Source organism: Haemaphysalis longicornis, unplaced genomic scaffold (assembly GCF_048455015.1).
Source record: "Haemaphysalis longicornis isolate Haplotype H1 unplaced genomic scaffold, Haemaphysalis longicornis Haplotype H1 scaffold_2, whole genome shotgun sequence".
NCBI lineage: Eukaryota > Metazoa > Arthropoda > Arachnida > Ixodida > Ixodidae > Haemaphysalis > Haemaphysalis longicornis.
The window spans coordinates 84,650,907-84,660,606 of NW_027526295.1; the positions used below are offsets into that span (position 1 = coordinate 84,650,907).

Genomic DNA, 9,700 nt, shown 5'->3' on the forward strand with positions numbered 1-9,700 from the left:
GAATAATATGTGTGTCAGAGTACCGGGTTCCTGGCAAAATTTACACTTATCAGAGTACTGAGTAGGAAAGAGTAAATTCATACGGGTGGGGTGGGGAAAAGTGCCTCCTTCAATTTGTCTCAGTGCGATTTCTTGGTTTTTTCTTAAAGATGTGGGAGGACTGGTGAAGATCTTCTCGTGGGTTGGTAGTATTGGGTGATTTCTTGGTACGTGAGGAGAAGTGCGAAAACATGCCCGGTCTCGGCGGCTTGGTGTGTGAGGTCTTGAGTTTGTCGATGAGGGAAATTGCTGCCCGTCAATCCAGAGTTGGCGGAAGTCCACATCACAATGTCCACCCGATGGGAAGGTGAATGTTCTTGCAGAAGTCGGCATGTGGCGGGGGCCTCCCGTCCCGACAAGAGCCTGCGGCAGGTGGCTTGTGCATCGGTCGATACAATCTTGAAGGTGGTTTGGGCACGGACGAGCGCCATACTTAATTCTTCAGCGTCCAAGGAGGAAGTTGTCCGGATTGAGGCGTGGTTGCCTCATTATGTGTCCTGCAGCAGAGCACGCGCTCGTAATTGAGCTACTGTGTGTACCACTAATCCAGTGGTAGCGGTGGGCAGGGGCGCTGGCGGTGGCGGTGGGCAAATCAGCGCCAGCGGGCAAAGTAGTGTCAAATGGAAAACGCCGGCAGTACTTTCATAAAGGGGCTAACAGTGCACAAAGACGACGTCTCACAAGGAAGGGATGACAGGAGAAGGGCTGAACTACAACTGTTTTTTTTATTTTGGCATGAAAGACATTTAAACCAAGACACATCTAATAACAAGGCCCAAAAATAATGAAATAAACACTTATCTAACCCCCTGCCTTATCTTAACAGTATCTCGAGTATCTGAAGCCTTAACAGTATCTGGAGCAACGAGCATAAAGGCGAGGCGCGATATAAGTGTTTATGTCATATTTTTTGGTCCTTGTTATTGGATGTGTCTCGGTTTATATGTCGTTCATGGCAAAATAAAAAAAAAACATTTGTAGTTCAGCGCTTGTCTTGTCATCTCTTCCTTGTGAGTCGTCTTCTTTGTGCGCTGTTAACCCCTTCACGATGGTACACCAACTAGCCCACCAAGCCATCACCAGCCGCACGTTACTTCGAAATCGGTATACAGGCCACGCGTCATAAGCACTTCCGAAGAACCGGCAGATAACAATCAACGACGCTGCGAACAGGAGCGGGAAACGAAAGAGAATGCCACAACCACGCAACGCATAATGAAAAAATACCTGAAAATAACCATAAAGTAGTAACAAACGGAGAAGCACCATCCGCATCTTGCAGCTTTGCTGATTAACCATCTTTACGAAGTGAATGGGCGCATTTTTTTCCGGACCTATGCTAGCCACACTGGTCACTCGACCGGCTGGGCAAGTAAAGTGTGTTCTGGGATGGATCTCGAACCGGTATTTTTTCGGGTTCGGTTCGAGGTAACGCCTTTCGGTTTCGGTTCCGGGTTCGGTTCCGGAGGACTATTCCGTTCCGGTTCGAGTCGGTTGGAACAGGTTCAAACGTGTTCAAATGGGTTCGGGAAAAAAGCATCTTTTTTGTGCTATATTTTGTGCGGTCGGATTGATATTCTCTGTCACGTCGGTCAAAAAACAAAGTCCCAATACAGGTTTCTTTGTGTAAATGTTTCGTCTTGGCGAACTTATTGGGACACTGCAACACCTTTGGCAACTTTTCTCAAAATCTAGAATGCTTGCAGAATGTAGTCAACCAACATATCCAGTACTTATGTGCAGCCTAAAACTACTGCTCTATGCCCATCACATTACTGAGAAGCTTGCTAAAAATGCTTTTCTCTTCTTCCCAGTCGTGTCGTTCTTCGACCGCTTGAATTACGATCATTACAGCGGTGTAGCGGCTATTGGCCGGTTTTCCCTAAGTTGCAGCGAAGAACGCATTTCATAGCCACTTTAAAAATACAGTCGCAAAATCAAAGCAGAAACGAAGGCGTATCCGCTGCGACGAGCAAATCACGCAGTGCCGCTTCGTGCTGTCAATAGATGCTAGCTTTCGCAGTGCTTCCAGGAGCGCCGTAAATAGTGAAAGTGTTGAAACGTGTTCCATGGTAGGTCAACGATTACGGCGCTAAGTGGAGCGTAATACGGGGTTCTCTAGGACACTTAATGCTGCGTATGCGTGTGAATTTAAAATCATTAGTCTTTATAGCCCTAAATATATTTTTATTAGTTTGATTTCTTTTTTATAATTTAATCTGCTTTTATTCTTGGCTCATAAGCCCGCAGTCCCATATCTACAGTTGGTTTCTCGAGGAAACAAAAAGAAATTGGCTGACGATTACGAAACTCGCTAGTGCGAAATATGAGTGCAGGATGAACTGAAGTTTTCTCGGAGGCGGCGCATAGCTGCTGTGTCTCAAGAAGTGATCCGTCAAAAGCGACCGCACGACGGCTCGCGCTATACTCTGTCGTTATCTCGTATCGCGTCGCCACCAGCGAGCATGTTCCTCCCCCTTGCACTTCCGCCATCCTTTCATCCTCCGCTTTCCTCCTCGCTCTATTTTCGGTGGCCTCTTCGTTTCCTCGGTTAAAGCGAAGCTCACGCTGACGGAGTGGGCCAAACCACAGGAGCGGGCGCTTAAGAGCTGTGCTCTAAAACATGGCGCTACGTAACCACCGCTGTGCCGCCTTGTGATACACTTCTCTCGCCGACCAGTGACCGGCCGCACCTCGTATACAAATAATGCGTCCTTGCCTCAGTCTTCTGGAAGGCAAGCATGTAGTCTCCTGGCCACTCGGCAGCGCCCCGGTGCCTCCGACGCCCCCTTCTAATCTCCCCCGTTGTGGCATCCTCGCCAGAATCTTCTGGCCCCTGCCGCAGTGACTGATTGAGTGGCTGATGCATGCTGCTGAGCACGAGGTCACGGGTTCGATTCCCGGCTGCGGTGGCTGCTTTTCTGATGGAGGCGAAAAGCAAAAACGCCCGGTTCTACGAGACGTAGGCTCGTGTAGAGATCCCCAGGTAGAAATAATTAATCCGGATCCCTCCACAATGGCACGCATCATCGCCTGCGTGGCGTCGGCACATTAAGTACTACAATAAATCAATCATCAATCCATCATCCCGCAATGGGCAGCCACCCTGAACGATGTCCATTACCCCGTCCGTTCACTAGCCAGACGACCCATCCGTCCCTCATCGTTGTTTGGTACCCTCGAGTTCGCCGTGGAGCGAATTTGCGCTTAGAAATGTTCTGGCAGTCAGGCAGAATCTCGGAATCCTCAGAATCTCCAGGCTGGCCGGCAGGCAGGCAGACAGGTATAATTTAGTGGCACGCAGGAAGCCCCTTTTTCGGGCAGGCAACTTATCTGGGTAGCAGAGAGACTGCGCACGCCATCTATTTTGGTAACATCAAAAGCCCACGCACACACGTGCGCACGAAACACGTAATTTCGCACAATGACGCAAAAATTTTGCATTAAAAATAAATTGGTTGGTCTGCTAAGGTTTTTCGTATTTATAGTTTCAACGGCGTGTTACCTCACCTTTTACACGAGGGTATTAGCAGTGCTAGAAGTTAAAAACTGTCCGGTGTAGGTGGGACAGTTTTTCATATCACTAATCCCCTGCAGTCTACCTGCTAATCCACATTATTAGACTTCTTTCCATGATCTCCTTAACTTTAACGCGGAAAAGATTCAAGATGATACGAAAATTCTGTCGCATTTACGTTAAAAGAAGGTCCCAAATTTTTTTTTCATTTCTCCTTGTCTTTTAGATCAGAAGGGACACCACGGCACTGTACAAGAAAAGCTGCCGTTTCCGTAGAGAACAGGGAGTGTTTGTGTCTCACTGCTGTTTGCATATAACTGCCCGTTCTAACCAGATCAAGTGGAAAATATAGATTTATTGTTGATGGTGTCCCTGAAGGCCTTCACAAAGGGCTGGGATGCATTCAAATTAACAACACATTGAAAGTTTACACAATATAACACATCATCCACGTTAAAACCATGAAGAAAAATCCACGATATGCTGACTAGGAGTATACATTCTAGGGTAACTTAATCTAAATGCAAAAGAAAATTGGGGGAGATGGGCAGCATCTAACGCTAACTGATAGATTATACGGACAACTTGACATTAAATTGCAGGTAATAATAAGAACTGAACCTGATGGGTTACTGTGGGGCTAGGGACTATGCGAAATATTTTGTGGTGCTGTCGGGCGAGTAGTAAAAATATATTCAGACGAAAGGCAGGGCACCATAGTAAAAAAAAAAACTAGAAATTACAGTTTTAAGGCTCCATGATCGGTTCGGAATGGTTCCTTCGATTCGTTCCGGTTCTGTTTTATATTTCAAAATGCGGAACAAAATACGGTTCCGGTTCAGTTCCGGTTCCGTGTATGAATTCGGGTTCGGTTCCGGTTTTTGGTTCTGTTCCGGTTCCAGTTAGACAACCAGGTTCTTGGAACCACACTCCATTCCAAGTACACTATTTCGGGAGTTTAATTCGGCGTTACGTTTCACTGGGCCCGATTGGCGTGTTAAGCTACTGTACTCCGAGTAAGTACCCATGAATTGGTCCGTTTTAGTACGCTCGCCGAGCAAGTGCTTGAAACATTCCAAACTTTCAAAGTAGCTCTAAACTCACTCAAAAAAATTAGTAAGGAACGTTTGCCAACAGAGGAAGAATTTTTCCGTCTGATTTTATTTAGGCCTATGAAAGCTCTTTATAAATATGGTTGCCAAAGGTCTACAAAATCGGAACTAGCAATTTAAGCGCCACGTCGAAAAAGGTCCTCTTTCGGAGTTTTCGATGCCCACTAAAATAGCAGAGGTTGCCTTATCTACAAAAGATAACTAGTCGCGCAAACCATGCAATAATAAGGCGCGAAGAAGTTTTTTGCACGTTTGTTTATTTGGCTGTTTAAAAATGGTTTCTCCCCGTTCACGCGCTACGTCTCTTGGTGCAAGGTGCATGGGCGGGTCGTGGTCGTCCAGATGAATCTTTCTAAAAACAAATAAAGGTTTATCCAGCCCATGGCCCACTCGAACCGTATCCGCCGTACGCCTCTTGTCCCCCCGCAGCAGCGTAATTGGCTGAATGGCCCGCGCCTGAGGCCGCGACAGGATTGGCGTTGAACACGGCGTCGGCACTGGATCCTGGCAGAGTTCCAGGTTCGTTGGTGTCGATGGTCGCCCGGAAACCGTTTTCGTCGGCCACGTATTTGACGATGCGGTACAGCCCGTTGGCGTCCCGGTAGCCGTACGATCCAGTCTTGGCGTTGTTTGCGTCACCTTCTTCTTTGTGGAACTGCTGAGTGCCATACTCGTCCGTGTTGTCGTAGCCGAAGCTGTACGGCTGAGGAGGCTGAAAAAATGACCGAAGGAAAATTTAGATGGCAATCCTGATAGCCATGCAAATTTCATCAGAGCTGTGGAAGATCATGAACTGGCTATGCTTAGGCACGATTGTGTTAACTTTGTCATTTGCAGAGTGTATGAGTGTTTGAAAATACGGCGGTCTTTGTAAGATTTAAAAATGTCTCTTTCTACTAGTTCTGCGCTGAAAGTGTTATGTTCTACGTGACGTTGTGTATAAACCACCTTAAGATCACGTTTTACTGACCTAAAGTACCTTTATTGTTGCTTAGATCTTGAAATCACGATAAGCATTGTCTTAATGACTGCTTTAAAGTCCCCGTGGAGACCGTCATGTTCCTTTTTGGTTCCTTCTATCCTCTATTCCCGCCTCAAATGTGGCGCTGTAAACATTGTGATGGTTTTATTGATTGTTTTTTTAGGAACAGAATGGTGTTTTACTGAAACGAAGTTGTGGGTAAATGTCAAAAGTCAATTTCGCCTGTGAAATAGACACTCAATAGTAGCGACAAATTATTTCATTCTCACTTCCGCTGTCTTCCGTGTTCTCAATGACAGAAAACATAAGATATCAGTCGTGAAGTTAGGACGCAAACCGCCTTTCATTCTTTCGTAGTGCTAGTAATACTTTATTACCATAGATTTGCACCAGCTTCTGAACCTTTTTTTTAAACTCTCTCTCAAAGAAAAAGAAGTTAGCTACCAGTATTTTTGTCACGGCTGTACAAGGAAGGCAAGAAACGCATGTTGTTTTTTTTTGAAACTGCCTGAAGAGATTTTTAAATTGCCGATGAGCGGAACTCCTGCTGATTTCAACTTATTTATCTGGCACTGAATGCGCGGCGAACCATAGCTATTTTTTATGACTGGCTTTTTCACTTATTCATCACATGAATATAAACCGGTCTTGCACGATAACCTTACCCGCAATTTAGTGGGAGAACATTAAAAGATCTGAGATACTGGCCCCACAGGGATTCTTAAATTGGCAGCCACCAAACACGTCGTGGATGCTACGTGATAGACCACTTCTCGGAACCATTCACAATATCGCACCTTCCTATTGTTGCGATGGTTAGCGCGCTAGTCGCTGAGGTCGTAATCGGAAGTACAGGCTCCAGAAACTGAGAGAACTCCGCCACTGCCGCCGTCTAATTTCACCACCCTACCGCACTTCATACTACGTCAAGACACCTACACCCGCCAAACCTGAAGCACCTCTCTTCCGTGCTTTTTTTTTAACACCGAATGATCAGGCACTCGGGACTCCTGTTTCTATTACGTATACGGGGTGTGGTTGCCCCAAAAATATCCCACACACAAATTGTTGCTGTTCCTGTGCCGCTCATTCGTCACACTGCCTTTCCTCCCACACTCTTCCCTTCAACATCCCCTGTTCTGCGAGAGCTGTGTCCCTCATCCTCTAAACTTCCGCGTGATTTGATGGTCCCAATGTTAGGAGCATATAACCTTGTTGGACGCACAGCCGCTGTCATTGCCACAAGGCAGTGCCGCACCTTCATGCACTAGTTCATACTCCACCATCGCCACCTTGTGGAGCAAACCTCAACAATTTGGACGTGAATAATGTGTACTAAAGCCATATCTCTCTCTTTCTACCTCAGGCTATATGGTTCCGCCTGTGTACAAGAGGGTTTTGAAAAATACACGTGGCCGTTGAAAGTTCTCTCACTGAGACACCAAAGCGCGATAAGCTTCTCAGCGCGTCCGCGGACTTGCGCAGATTCTGTCAATGAAAGGGACTACAACGGGCCCCCGCCTATTGATATCAGCAGCGTTTGTATTTAAAGTTTCCCGTAGCTGAGGAGCACCAGCCAATCAAATGACATTGCCACGTTGATCCTAAGGTGAAATATTAGGCTTTTTTTGAAGAATTCTTTCCGTGGAATGCACTTCTGGTGAACATTGTTAACTTCACAGACGTTCGTTTCAGAGATTGTGGGTTTGTCGCAAAGGTATAATGCATCGTTGATGAATTTCTTCAAATAATGGGGTAAAAGTGAACATATGAAGCAGAAGCGACGAAAAAGTGAACTTTTTAGACATTATGGGGCGCAAAATTACTTCGTATATTACGTAAGCGCTCTGTGGTGCACACTTAATCGTGTATTTAAGGTTCCTGTGTGAATGAACTATTTCGTGCGGTTTATGCATCTTACGTCTCTCGAACACAAATATCACAACTTACATAAGACTCGCCAGCTCCGTACGAGCCTGGTGTGACAGCTGAACCGTAAGCCTGACCCTGGAATCCGGCGCTTCCAAAGCCACCAGTTCCGTGATGTGCTCCACCAAAGCGGTCACCAGCACGGGCAGAGACGACCAGGGAGAGAAACAGGAACGACTTCGGGGGATGCAAAAGATAAATTATGTCCCCACACCTCTATTACGCATAATAGCCTAACTGAATACATCTTTTCCAGTTTTTTAGGTGTTAGCTCGTGCACTTGTTACTTAACCGTAACAAAAACGTATCCATGCACCCTAGGTTAATGTTAAGAATCAAACAAAATACAGTCAAACCTCGATATATCGAACACGGGTATATCGAATTATTGCCTGTATCGAACACTTTCTATATCACGCGGAAAATCACATGCATTTTTAATTTTTTATTTCGAACTGGGACGGACATGAAATGGGTATATCGAACTCCGCCACCCCAGACTGCCCAGACCGCTCGCGCTCTGTTGACAGGCGGCGAGCTATCCCGCAGTACCCTCGAGGATAGTGGTGGCGCGATGGGCGTTCCCGACTGCTTTGCATCGGTTGCACCGAAGCAGAATTGGACGGTGCAAAAGAAGAATGCGAGCTTGAAGAAACCTGGGGCCAACTGTAGCGCTTTGTTGGGGCTGAGCCACGAAGCATGTGCATTGATGACTTTGTTGGCGCCTGGCGGTCACGACAGCACCGGAACGACGGCGGAGTTGACGGATGTGGAGATCCTAGCGGAGGTTACTACTGAGCGCACAAACGAAGACGCAGCCGACATTGTACCCGCAAGCGCTGATAGTGCCCCGCTCCCGACTTCGACCGAGGCTTCAGCGGTTTTGGCCCTCCTGCACCGCTACTGCAGCGCTATAGAAGGCACCGGCCTGTCGCTAGTGGAACGTTTGGACTACATTGAGGAAGTCGTGTATAACACGCCAGGCTACCCTGCTGTAGTACTTTAAGCCAAAAGAATAAATACTTTGAAGCACCAAGTGAGTATTTACGGCAAAATTCGTTCATTTATTGATTTGTACCAGTTTATTGTACGCGATTTTATATATCGAATTATGGTTATATCGAACTATTTCGCGGGCACCGCGCTGTTCGATATATCGAGGTTTTACTGTACCTGGAAAATAGGTTAATAAAAACTTATCTATGTACTGTAAGCCGCAAGGTAGGTTAATGCGTGCTTGGATAATGTTTCTGCACAGGGTGTGAGCCCTATAATTCAACAAAAGAGGTTTTTTTAGCGTTTGGATTTGTGCAAGGGGCCTAAGAGATTTTGGAAAAGCACGCGCCTGATATCTTCAGACTGGCCTTGAAGTAATGTAATGATTTCTTGCTAACCTTAATTTGGAACAGACGAACCCTACAAGCATTGCTTACTGGGGCCCCGATGGTCCTGAATAATTACATTGATTTGGATAATTGTACTTATCAAAGCTTGAAAGTAAAATACTTTGGATTGCTCTTTGCTTCTATCCCGTGTACTGAAAAAACACACGCAAAACGAACGTCATGCACAAGCGGCAGTTCACGCCTTAGAGTCAACCTTTACGTTATCTGCGCAAGATTCTACGTTACAACGAACACGCATTTTCCCCCTTGTTCGTTCTAGCAACAAAATGCTATACCGAGAATGCCTGGAACAAAAATGTCACTAGATGAAACAGTTTCTCACAGCTGTCAAGCCATGAATTACGTACGTACCTTGGAGGTCATTCTGATGGCAGTGCGTATTCCTCGGGTGCCACGAAACGTCGAAGGGATTCGCTGACGCTTAGTGGCGTTGTACATCCACCTCTTTGCTTATATACACGTTACGGGATTGTACGCAACAAAGCCGCTCTGATACGAACGAGGAGAACGCGGTATTCTCGCCCTTCACGTTTCATGCAGGATGAGGTCCCCTTCCGACGTCGCTGAATGCATCACGCTTTCCAAAACTTCTACACCTCCCACGTTGTTGCACGGCGGCTTTCATTTCTTCACTTTCGCTTCCAGCCGCGGTGGAGCAACAAGCAGAACAACGCGGACAGCTTTATGGACAAACAAAAAAGCATTACTTAACACG

General features: G+C 46.4%; 1 pseudogene; it reads right to left on the bottom strand.

Annotated features, from left to right (window-relative positions):
• Window positions 1-5,038: 5,038 nt before the first annotated feature.
• Window positions 5,039-9,348, bottom strand: LOC144168129 (cuticle protein 10.9 pseudogene; annotated as a pseudogene).
• Between the last annotated feature and the right edge of the window lie 352 nt (window positions 9,349-9,700).